At 44.8% G+C, this 12,633-nt stretch overlaps 1 pseudogene; it reads left to right on the top strand.

The window, feature by feature from the left end:
* Positions 1-2,835: 2,835 nt before the first annotated feature.
* Positions 2,836-7,211, top strand: LOC109201207 (uncharacterized protein K02A2.6-like; annotated as a pseudogene).
* The last annotated feature ends 5,422 nt before the right edge of the window (positions 7,212-12,633 follow it).

The raw sequence follows: 12,633 nt of genomic DNA, 5'->3' as shown, positions 1-12,633 counted from the left end.
CTTCCAGGACAGTAAATGGAGAGCGCCTACAGGTTTGTACTGGAAGGTAAAGACCTAACAATCACACGGGTAAGATTAGCTCGTCTTTGGGGACCTGACCCTTAGTCTTCGTTCGTCTAACAATCAGACATAAAAGAGGGAGGTGCCATACGCATCACACGAAGGACAGAGTGGGACGCTGTTTGGATACTTAAACATTTACACACATGATTACAGATGTGAGAGCTGAAGCACATCAGTGGAGTGTGTGTGAAACAGAAACGTAGGTTGGAGTTACAGAGAGTAGTTCAGCTCTCTGATGTGAACCTCGTTAAGCATCAGACCTGCTCGTTTACCAGCACCGAGTGGAAAAGGACACAGACTAACAGCTGGGCAATGCTGGATCAAATCCGGATTTTGGATCACGTCACAAGTGGAAACTGACAAAAACACACAACACACACTTTTAAAAACCGCACTGGGAATCAAAACTAAACATCTGAAAAATGCAAAACAAACAGAAGCAGTGAATAAAACTAAAATTAAAAAACTTGAACATAAACAACAAAACATAAATATGCTTCAAACAACTAAATGCAAAACACAATTAAAGATTCAGAAACTGAAAAAACAAAAAAGATATTTGGAAAAACAACAGAAAGAGGGAAAGAGGTGTGGAACAAAAACTAACCACACTGAAAAGAAACTGACACATAAAAAAATCAAATCCTGAAGGGGCGTCTGAACTTATCTGAACTTATCTTTAATTCATTTAATTTTGTGCAGAAACAAACACACTGACCTAAGGCCGCCTCAGAGCTCCGCCCTGCACTCTGAAACAAGCTCGACTTATCCAGGACATCTTTGCCTGGTCTGGCTCATCTTATCCTAACATCAGCAGTCACATGAAGCTGGTTATCCCAGAGTTTACCCACCTGGCTGCTAGCTAGTTCACACGAAAGGGGCGGTGCTGGCAGCATTTGACCAATCAGAAAGAAGGACAGGACTGGTGTTAGCAGTGCAGCTTTTACAAAGGAAACTATGATTTTAGGAAAAGATGAACACAAATATAAATGAATCTAAGATTGGCACATTTAATATAATTATTGAAACGTATCACATTTCATTTCTTTAAAATAGGATGTAGATGTGACGTTATCGAATTCCTGTCCACAATTTCCATTTCATACCTTATTCAAGTGTTGATTATTATAGAGGTTCAAGGTTCAAGGTTCTTTATTTGTCACATGCATAGTTATACAAGTATAACACACAGTGAAATGTATCCTGACACGATCCTCCACATGTGCAAAAACATGGGGGGGGGGGGGTAGAGGGATAACATTATAAATATATATATAGTATATACATTGGGTGAATGTGCAGTAGAAGCAGCAGCAGGTGAATTCTGTACATTAATATGAATAGACATCTGACTATTTTACAGAATGGACAATATAAACATATTTAAAGTTAAAGGAAGTTAAAGGAATTGAGTGTCTGGAGGAGAGTCTCAGTCAATTATAGATGATGTGAGATGGCGTGTGTGTGTGTGTGTGTGTGGGGGGGGGGGGGTGGTTTAGGGCCCGGATGGCTTGAGGATAAAAGCTCTTCTTGAGTCTCTCTGTCCTTGCCCGGATGATGCGGAACCTTCTACCAGATTGTAGAAGTTGGAACAGTTTGTTGCCAGGATGGGACGGGTCCTTCAGTATCTGCGTTGCTGTAGTCCGGCATCTCCTGGTGTAGGTGTCCTGAAGTGGGGGGAGAGCAATCCTGCAGCAGCGTTCTGCTAGATTTATCCTAATTGTTCCCACATGGTGGTTCAGTGTCCTTTCAAAGTGTCCTTGGGCTTAGACGCAGCCAGAATCAAACCCTAAACGCTGCAGTTAGTGGAGAACCTGCTTGTTGTAGTTTCATACAAACCCTGTGTCATGGTCCTGGCTCAGTGACAGTGTTTTTGGTTGTTGTACTTTTACTTTTGATAGTTTCATGTATTATGACTGTGTTTTGGTTTACCAGGGTTTAGTTGTGTTCCCTCTGTTTAGTGTCACCCCTGCTTGTGTATCCCCTTTAGTGTACTAGGGTCTCTGTGTTAGTCCGCGTCTCTGAGTCTGTGTCATTACGTGTGTTATGTATGGACCAAGAGTTATTGTGTGCTATGCAAGCCATCGCCAGTAGGGGGCGCCACGCCAGTCATGTGCGTGTGTTACGTCTGTGTTAAGCAATAAAGAAGAAGTCAACTTGTAAACAAACTATGGTGTGTGTAGTCTGACTCGGCATAAGCTCTAATAGTGTACTGACACTACAGTGGAAATATAATATAAATTGGCGACGAGTTGTGACGTCTAGAAGACTTGGCCGTCTACTGAGCATGTACTGACTGCGTGGCCGAGTTTGGACGGAAAACGGACGATCGCGTGGCGAATTAGCATCGGAGCTAGCTGCTAGCTGCTTTTTCTCCGACGAGTCAGAAACGACAGTGTTGGCTGTGGACAGCGGATACATCATTGCTGGAATGATTGGGCAGATGGACCCCTTTGATGATGCTGGTGAGCAATGGGCAACGTATATTGAACGTTTTGAGCATTACATCCTTGCTAATGACATTCAGCCTGAGAAACGAGTTCCGGTACTGCTGAGTGTGATGGGTCCCAAGACGTACGGTCTTCTGCGTAATCTGGTGGCTCCAAGCAAGCCTGGGACAATGCAGTATGACAATATTGTGGGTGTTTTGCAAGCTCATTTTGCTCCCAAACCGCTGGTAATAGCTGAGAGGTTCCGGTTCCACAAGAGGAATCAGGGGGAAGAAGAAACGGTGGCACAGTATGTGGCGGTGCTGAAAAGACAGAACATTGCGAGTTTGGTGTGTATCTGGAAGATGCTCTACGCGACAGATTTGTGTGTGGATTAAAGTGTGAAACTGTGCAGAAGCGTCTTTTGACTGAAAAGGATCTCACGTTTCGCAAAGCAGTTGATTATGCCGTGTCGGCAGAGACAGCAACACGTGAAGTGCAGCAGTTAAGTGGTTCCCTTAAAGTGAATGCGGTGCTGTCACAAAAAGGTGATAAGTGCCGCCGCTGTGGGAAAATGAATCATACTGATGATGACTGCTGGTACAAGGACCTTGACTGTCACCAGTGTGGGAGGAAGGGCCACACGAAACGCATGTGTAAAGGTAGAACCAGAAGCAGCCAAGATTGGAACAGGAAAGCGAAAGAGGGAAAACCTGACCTGAAAGGCAAAGCAGTTACAAACAGAGCAAAGGACAAAAAGAGGAGAATTCATCATGTTGCTGCAGAGGAAAGTGGAAGTGAAGGAACCAGACCTGACACTGATAGTGAGTTGGAGCTGTATTCTTTGTCTCGAAAAGAGAAATATTCACGTATCTCCCTGATGCCTGTAGTTAATGGGAAGAAAATGGAGATGGAGCTGGATACAGGGGCAGCTGTGTCTTTGATCCCATGGGAACAGTACAAAAGTATGCTGAGTCAGTTGCCGCTGCAACCCACTGACATTATGCTGAAAACATACACTGGGGAGCCGCTGGCACCAGAAGGGGTCATAAAGGTGCAAGTTGAGCTGAATAAGCAGCGTGCTACACTACCCTTGTACGTGGTAAAGGTGGAGGCTCCACCACTGTTTGGTAGGGAGTGGCTGAGAGTTATCAAGCTGAACTGGAAAGACTTAAAGATGATTCATGCCAGAGAGCAGAGTGGAAATGACAATCTGGAGGCTGTGTTAAAGAAACACTCAGCCGTTTTCTCTAAGGAGCTGGGCACAATGAAGGGAATTAAAGCCAGATTGACTCTTAGGCCTGATTGTGTCCCCAAATTCTGTCCACCACGTAACGTGCCTTATGCTCTCCGCCCTCGGGTGGAGGCGGAACTGAAACGCCTGACTGATCACACCAGTGGAGCATAGTGATTGGGCTACGCCCGTGGTCCCGGTCAACAAGAAGGATGGCTCAGTGAGACTGTGTGGCAATTTCAAGGCCACTCTCAATTCGCTCTGTGTGGATAAGTACCCACTTCCACGCATTGAGGACCTGTTTGCTTCTCTAGCAGGAGGACAGCATTTCAGTAAGCTAGACTTAGCAAATGCCTACCTACAGATGGAGGTAGAAGAGGAGTCTAAGAAGCTGCTGACTATTTCAACTCAAAAAGGGTTGTTCCGTTTCAATCGCTTACCTTTTGGAGTGGCGTCGTCACCTGCATTGTTTCAGAAGGCTATGGATCAAGTGCTTCTCGGCCTGCCATACACCCATTGTTATCTGGATGACATCCTCGTCAGTGGTCCTGACAAACAGACACACCTGAGAACCCTTGAGGCAGTGTTGAGCAGGCTGGAGGACTATGGCCTGCATCTCAAACAGGAGAAGTGCCTGTTTTTCCAGGAATCAGTGGAATACCTGGGCCACATAATTGATGCGGCATGGTTACACAAATCACCAGAAAAGGTGCGTGCCGTTATGGAAGCTCCAGCACCAGCTGATGTCAGCCAGTTGCGTTCCTTTCTGGGAATGCTTAACTATTATGGACGTTTCATACCTGATTTAGCTACGGTCCTGAAGCCGCTGAATGAGCTACTCAGTAAAGAGAAGAAATGGCAGTGGACACCAACCTGTGAGTCAGCTTTCCAGAAAGCTAAAGAACGTCTGGCCTCACCAGAAATACTCACCCACTACAATCCTGAACTGCCTCTCCGTTTGGCATGTGATGCTTCACCATATGGAGTTGGAGCCGTGCTCTCACATGTCATGCCTGATGGCCAAGAACGGCCAATTGCTTATGCTTCACGAACTCTCAGTAAAGCAGAACGAAACTATGCTCAGATTGAGAGGGAGGCGTTGGCAATTGTTTTTGGGGTGCGCAAGTTTCACCAGTATCTCCATGGTAACAAGTTCACCTTGCTCACTGATCATCGGCCACTGACCTCCATTCTGAGTCCAGTGAAAGGTACACCATCAATGGCAGCTGCACGAATGCAGCGTTGGGCGCTCCTTCTGTCAGCACATAATTACACCTTGCAGTATCGGAAGGGGGCACATCACGCCAATGCGGACGGACTGTCACGTTTACCGCTGCCCCTTGCACAGAAAGAGAAACAGGGAGCGGTGGAGGTATTCTACGCATCTCAACTGGACACATTACCAGTCAGTGTTGCTGAGATCAGACGTGACACCTTGTCTGATGTCACATTGTCTCGTGTCCTGGAAATGGTAACAACTGGACGCTTTCCAGCAGCAAAGGACACAGATCGAGAGCTGTCACCCTATCTGATGCGCAGACATGAACTCACAATACAGCAGGGATGCCTCATGTGGGGCGTGAGGGTGGTTGTGCCACCTAAACTGCGCTCTCATGTCCTGAAAGAGCTCCACACTGCACATCCAGGGATGGTGAGGATGAAGAGCTTAGCTCGCAGCTATGTTTGGTGGCCTGGGATTGATTCTCAAATTGAGCTTCAAGCTAAAGCCTGCCACTCTTGTTAGCGTGTGCAAAAAGAGCCTGGGTTAGCACCTTTGCACCCTTGGCTGTGGCCTTCCTGTCCGTGGGAACGGATCCATGTGGATTTTGCAGGTCCATTTGAAGGTCACATGTACCTGGTGGTGGTAGATGCACATTCCAAGTGGCCTGAAGTGCATATTATGGATAGCACCACAGCTGGTAAAACCATACAAGTGCTGCGGGGTCTTTTTGGTCGCCATGGCATTCCTCACGTCCTGGTGAGTGATAACGGACCGCAGTTCTGTTCTGAGGAATTCAGGGTGTTCCTGAAAGCTAATGGAGTTAAACACATCCGCTCCGCGCCGTACCATCCTGCCACTAATGGTTTGGCTGAGCGTTTTGTGCAGACATTCAAGCATGCACTGAAAGCTTCCAGGGGTACAGCACCTGTGCAACAACGCCTTGACACGTTCCTTGTGACATATCGCAACACTCCCCATGCAACAACTAGAGAAACGCCAGCCATATTGTTCATTGGACGCAAGCTGCGCTCTCGACTGGATTTTCTGAAGCCCAGTGTGGCCGGAGCAGTGCGTCGGTCACAAGATGCTCAACAACAATGCCGACAGCAACACTCCAGGGACAGACGGTTCACTCTGGGCGAACCTGTCCTGGTGCGTGATTATAGGAAAGGAGAGGACAAGTGGACGCACGGTGTCGTACTGGAGAAGACTGGGCCAGTGTCATACAAGGTGAATGTGGGAGCCCAAGGAGTGTGGAAACGTCATGTAGATCAGATGCTGACGCGACCCGAGTCAGTATCTCAGCAGGTCACAGTGGATCCTCCGACAAGCTCTCAGATGTCACCAGCCCAGAGTGGTAGTGACACCATGCTTCACCCTTGTACATCTCTGCAGGAAGAGACTGTTGAACAGGTTCTGGGGACCACCTCACCTCCAGAAACACTCCAGTCTCTTAAACCATCATCGACTGACTGTACGCAGGTTACAGAGTCTGTAAGACGTTACCCAGTGAGAGTCACTAAGCCACCCGTTCGTTATCGTGATGGGTGAGCGTATTAAGTAGTTCAGTGAGAATGTTGGTGTTCAGAGATATTGTTCTCAAATACAAAGAAATTCATACAGAAAGAAACATTAGTTCCAGTTTTCATGAATGTTGTAATAAAAAAAAAGGTACTACTTTGGTTATGGGAAATGTTTCTGTGGGTGGTGCCACGGTCGCATAGCTTAGTGGGGAGGAGATGTTATGTATGGACCAAGAGTTATTGTGTGCTATGCAAGCCATCGCCAGTCGGGGGCGCCACGCCCAGTCATGTGTGTGTGTTACGTCTGTGTTAAGCAATAAAGAAGAAGTCAACTTGTAAACAAACTATCGTGTGTGTAGTCTGACTCGACATAAGCTCTAATAGTGTACTGACACTACAGTGGAAATATAATAACGTGCATGTGTAAGTTCCTGTTTTATTGTGAAGGTCTGCGTCTTATGTGAGTGCTTTCAGTTTGCCTCCCTTGTCTCGTCACGTTAATCACTCCCACCTGTGTGTAATCTCCCTGTGTTTCTCCGAGTGTATTTAAGTCATGTCTTCTGTCTTAGTAGTTGCTGGTTCGTCTGCGTCTCTCCGTCCGTCATCCCGTGTATTTCCCTGTGCCTCCCTGCATTGCTGTTTACGGTTAGTTTGGTTAGTTTTGCCCAGTTTAGGTTTTCTGAGTTTCATGTTCACCCTCGTCATTTCTGTTTGTATCTACTTTTGTTTATTAAACTCACTTGCACCAGAGCTGCCGCTGCCGCTTCCTAAATCATTCTCACACGGCTTGCCCTGGCAACCCATGACACTCTGGTAACACTTTATAACACGACATGCAAATAAGCTGCAAGTATCCTGTATAATTCCCCATCTTACATCTTATGTACCCTTTGCCTTCCTGCAAATTGCATGTAAGTACAGGGTCTTTGAACCTTATTCAGTATATAACACATACAGGGTACGTTGTTCATTGTTTTCTGTAAAAACCCGACGTGTTGCTCACGAATTGCAAATGAGTACAGGATACTTATACCTTAGTTCAGGGGTCGGCAACCCGCGGCTCCGGAGCCGCATGCGGCTCTTTAGTCCTTATTTTGCGGCTCTGGGTGGTTTGGGAAAATAGAAGTATTTAGCTGAAGTGTATTTTATTTGTGTTTAGTTCTTTCTTCTTTTTTTTTAACTTGTGGTTCTAAATTGGAAGATTATTGTGATTTTGAAATATAAAAATAAAATTATATCTTATTATTTTTTTCATCGCTCAAAATAAGAGTCACACTCGCAGAAGCCGGTGTACCCGCCGAAACGCCGTGCATTTATCGAGACTTTCAACCCCAAGTAGGCCAATTGTGGATCTTCGGATCCACATTATGTCAGCAGCTGTTCTCCACCGTGAACTATGTTAAAAACAAACACCGCTCCCGCCTCACAGATGACAGCTTACAGTCCTGCGTAAAGATGAAAGCCCCGATTTGCAGACGCTGTGCGCAGAGGTTCGGGACCAGAAGTCTCATTGTAAACATATCACGGCAGACCCGACGATGTTTGCATGAACGCGCTTTTCAGCATCTCTTTATTGACCACTTTTCACACACGGTTGCTGTACGCATACAGCCGGCTGTAGCGTCTCAGCTCACAGCCCGACAACACAACAGCAGAGAGAGCACAGGCTTTAAGGCGGCGAGGCGCGATTGCGGGTGCCGCTCAGGTGCGTCCGACTCCCCTGCAGCGACACTGCAGACCACGCCCCGCCACACACATTAACAGGGTAAAATAGATATTTAGGCAGAATTTTGCAAATATCTTTTTTTTTTTTAACGGCATAGTGCTTTTTTTCCAGTTACTTTTTAAAAGTCAGGTCAAGGCTCCAACAGCCCAAAGGTGATATAAGGGTCGCGGCTCATAACAGTCTTTGTTTGCTACATGGATCATTTTAGTTCAGCTGGGTGTCTTTCCTTTTGTTATATTTCTTTAAGAGTTCAAAATGTGTTAATTACATAAATAAAATGTAATTTTCTCTGTAGCACTTCATGGATTTCATAAGCAGCACACCTTAGTTTCTCTGTGGATTCTTTTAAAAAGCAGTTAAAAACCTTTCTGTTCAAACAAGCCTTTTGTTGATCTACGCATTTTATATTCTTTACATTATTTACATTTGATCTTTTACATTGTGTATAATGTCTATTGATTGTATTGTTTATTTTAATATTTGTGTACAGCACTTTGTGACTGCCTGTCTGTGAAAAGCGCTTAATAAATAAACTTTACTTACTTTAGTTGTTCACACAAAGCACAAAAAACAATATATACAGTGTTATCTTCATTTTAGATTTCAAAAAGTATTTGCGGCTCCCAGTGTTTTCTTTTGTGTGGAAACCGGGTCCAAGTGGCTCTTTGGGTGTTAAAGGTTGCAGACCCCTGGCCTAGAGTTTATGAACTAACCTCAGCTAACGCCAGCTAACATTGTTAGCTGGCGTTAGCAAAGTTATTACTATTACTGAAGGCGAGCAACCTTAAGTAATAGTAATAAATCACACAGCAATAGTACATTCATGTAGTTATAAAAAGCATGATAATATATTATGTAATCCAAAGTATTCAGAATACATAGGAATAAATTACAAAATACATTTTGGGGCATGTAATCTGTAATCTGTAGTGGAATACATTTTAAAAGTAACCTTCCCAACACTGACTACAGGGTACTTCTTTCATTGTTTACTGCAAAAACCTGACTTGATACACAAAATTACAGGTACAGGCTACTTGTGCCTTATTCACGGGTCGTATAAAGTGTTACCCAAACACTGATCTTTTTCCTCGTCAGGTAGCAGCTTCAAAAGAGAAAACAATAAAAAGAACTGCCGAAGTGTAAGATCAAATAACAAAATTTCAGCCATGAGAATTCAGCTAACAAAATCTTAGGTTTCCTCATTTCTGCTTTTACTGTAATCCACTGTAAACCCCTTTTCCATGTAGACGAGCTTTGCTGCAAACTTACCTGAGAGCAGCAGCCGGCTCACAGTTTCTGAGCAGTGGCTCAAAACCTTCTCATATAAATGAGCCACAAAGCATCCCAGGAGAAATAAATCCTGAACACAACTTAATCTGTTAGAATTGATGTTACATCTGAGTCTCCGAGCTGTGCATCCACGTCTGAGAGAGAGCGAAAACCTAGAAGGCCATTTTCAAACACACCGTGCTGTTCTTCAAAAATAATCTGAATTATAAAACAGTTCTCTGCAGGATAAAATATTTCTGTACTTTGCTTTCAGAGTTGCAGCTGTGATTCAAACGAGGACAGGAGATGGTGGGAATCCAGGGAAGAGTAGATTTTAGTTTAATTGTTTATGTTTTTCACTTCAGATGATTAGAAATGAGCCCTCATTTTAGTCCAACCCAACTAAACCCGATCACTCAGGGTCGGGTCCGAGTGCTTCTTGACTAGCTCATAAATCTGAAGGGATGAAGCCGCTCGAGTGGACTTTTAGAAAGTCATCGTGACTTGTGGATTTGATCGCTGTGGCAGAGAAAGGCGTCGACTGTGCTGCAGGTTTCTGCTTTCTTTTCTCAGCAGGCAGCTCGGCCGACATGTCAGAGCAGCCGGCTGACAGCGCCTCTATCCCTGACACTCTGACTCTTCCTCAGACTGTGTGCCTGCCTCTGCCCACGACGCTTTGAACACCAACCTGCCAGCAGTGTGAAAAACAGAGTACGGGTGTGCTGAGGAGAGAGAGGACTCTCATGTTGATCTGGTTTGTTTTTCTCTGTCTTTACAAAATTAATGTGTTTAAAAAAGACAAAAATCTTTGTAGCATTTGTATTTTAGCTGCTGACACTTTGACATACACAGTGTAAAGTGAAACTTCATTAAAGGATCATTTCAGCTTATCTCATTGTGGCTCTGCAGGCTGAAATAAATGCAGCAGCTTTAGTTTGCACAAGCACAACATTTCCTCCAGTCTGCTTCAGTCCAAAGTGCTGATGCTCATCTGAAGATGCTGCTGTGTCTCAGGTGTGAACCATGTTGTCTGCAGCACATGAAGCTCTTTGGTCAGTGTTGTGATGGGTGTATTTGAACCTACCAAACACTTTTTACTGCCCAAGTCTGACCCCAGAGTTAGAGTGAAAGTAACAAGCAGCATCTCCTCAGCCCTGAGACACCAAAGACAACAACCTGTGAACAGCACCATCAATATATTTTTATTTGTTAATAACGCCCAGATACAGTTCTCACTGCTTCCACCTGTAGCATGTTTGCCTTGGTTTGAATATGTTTCCACAAACTTACGAAGTAATGTGTGGAACTAAGAGATAGTAAAGGAGCTCTAATTCAAATCATCTGTAGTTTTAAATCACTCCTAATAGCTGAGAGTGCATTCAATTCAGTTCAGTTTCATTTACACAGCGCCAGATCACAACAGCAGTCACCTCAAGGCGCTTTATATTGTACAGTAGATACAGAGAAAAACCCAACAATCATATGACCCCCTATGAGCAAGCACTTTGGTGACAGTGGGGAGGAAAAACTCCCTTTTAACAGGAAGAAACCTCCGGCAGAACCAGGCTCAGGGAGGGGCGGGGCCATCTGCTGTGATTGGTTGGGGTGAGAGAAGGAAGACAGGATAAAGACATGAAGACTAGATTTATCAGCAATATCCAGCCATGTGTGTGTGTTTCTCCTTTGATTTTAATTTTATTAATAGTAATATTTAACATTCGGATTCAAAAGCATCTCAGAGTAGAGCTGCTACTCCCCCAGTCGTAGTGGTTCAGGAGGCCTCCTGGACGCATCAGTGTTTCGGGTATATCCTGTGGGAAGGAGGCTGCAGTAAAACCTGAATGTGAACTTCGATCAGCCTGCAGGAGACTGCAGCTGATCACCTGCTCTATGCTGAAGCTCGGCTCGCTCCTGTGATGTAGAGGGCGCAGTGCAGTGGTTACAGGTGAGGTAAGGATGGACTGAATAGCAGCTGTGAGGAAGTGAAACTGAACTTTTCCATCTAAAACAGAAAAAATGTAGAAATAAATCTAAAGCATAGGAGGAAGCTGAGCAGTGCAGTGACTTTGAAAGGTGTGAACAGAGAGTGAGGAGTTCCTGTTTTCAGACAAAGCAGCAGGAGCTTCTGTGTGAATGATAGCAGCTACAAAACTGCCAGCATGTTACATAAATGCATGTTTGTCGTGTTGCTTGGACTCTCACCCTCTGTTGGTTCTTTCCAGCCAGCGGGTCGACCCAGTAGCTTTCTTTGATATGTCAAACTGTCGCTGAGCGGCTTGCAGATGACGATGTTTTATAAATCAGAAGCAGGCAAGCTTTTTTTCTGCTGCTTGTTTCAAAGTCTTTTCTCTTGCTTACGTGCAGTCGCCCGCATGTTTCTCTCTCATCGCTCCAGTCTCTCTGAGGTCATGTGACACTTTCTCTCTGCAGAGACGATTCTGACTTTTACTGGACTGTCATTCTTGAGGTGAAGCTCACTGTGTTCTGTTGCTTTGTCTCAGGATTTCATAGCATTTCTAAAAGTCTTGAAGTTTACTAATGACTTTGACGATCACACAGCAGGCAACGAAGCTGAAGATTTGTGAATTGCTTTGGGCTGATTATGAGTTTTTTCTTATTTCTGTGCCTCCCAGTCAAGTGCAATCCATCCCTGCAGTCTCAGAAGGATCTCTGGGCAGTGGTCTGGATGCAGTTTTATAGATGGTGAGGTCAGGGGTCAAATGGACACAAGTAGGTGTCCGTGAGCACTTAAAAATTAAAGCTGTAAGCAATGATGATGAGACCCCTGCACATCTGCACACTTTAAATCTACAGTTGTGTTTTACGCTGTCTGTTTGTTGGTCGACTCTTGCTGAGCATCTGACCTTTGGAATGGATTTGACGTTGATGTTACAGCAATTTTGTGCTTCATGGCAACACATCAAAATTGGCCACCAAAGTCCTGCCCTTTGGTGAAAACGCTCTTCTGGAATACAGTAACTGCTCAAGTCTTTTAAAGAAACGAAGGACTCCATGAAGAAAGGCCCCTGACGATGATATACTGGTCTGTATCCATCTTTTGGTTCACCTGACACATTAGCTCACACATTTGTTGCCTGTGATTGGTCCGTGGATAGAGGTATGTACAGCAGCAGCGTATGGAACATAATGATAACAATTAGAAG

Source organism: Oreochromis niloticus, linkage group LG5 (genome assembly GCF_001858045.2).
Source record: "Oreochromis niloticus isolate F11D_XX linkage group LG5, O_niloticus_UMD_NMBU, whole genome shotgun sequence".
Lineage (NCBI taxonomy): Eukaryota > Metazoa > Chordata > Actinopteri > Cichliformes > Cichlidae > Oreochromis > Oreochromis niloticus.
Note: the sequence above shows the minus strand (reverse complement) of the source record. Positions and strands in the feature narration are given on the sequence as shown.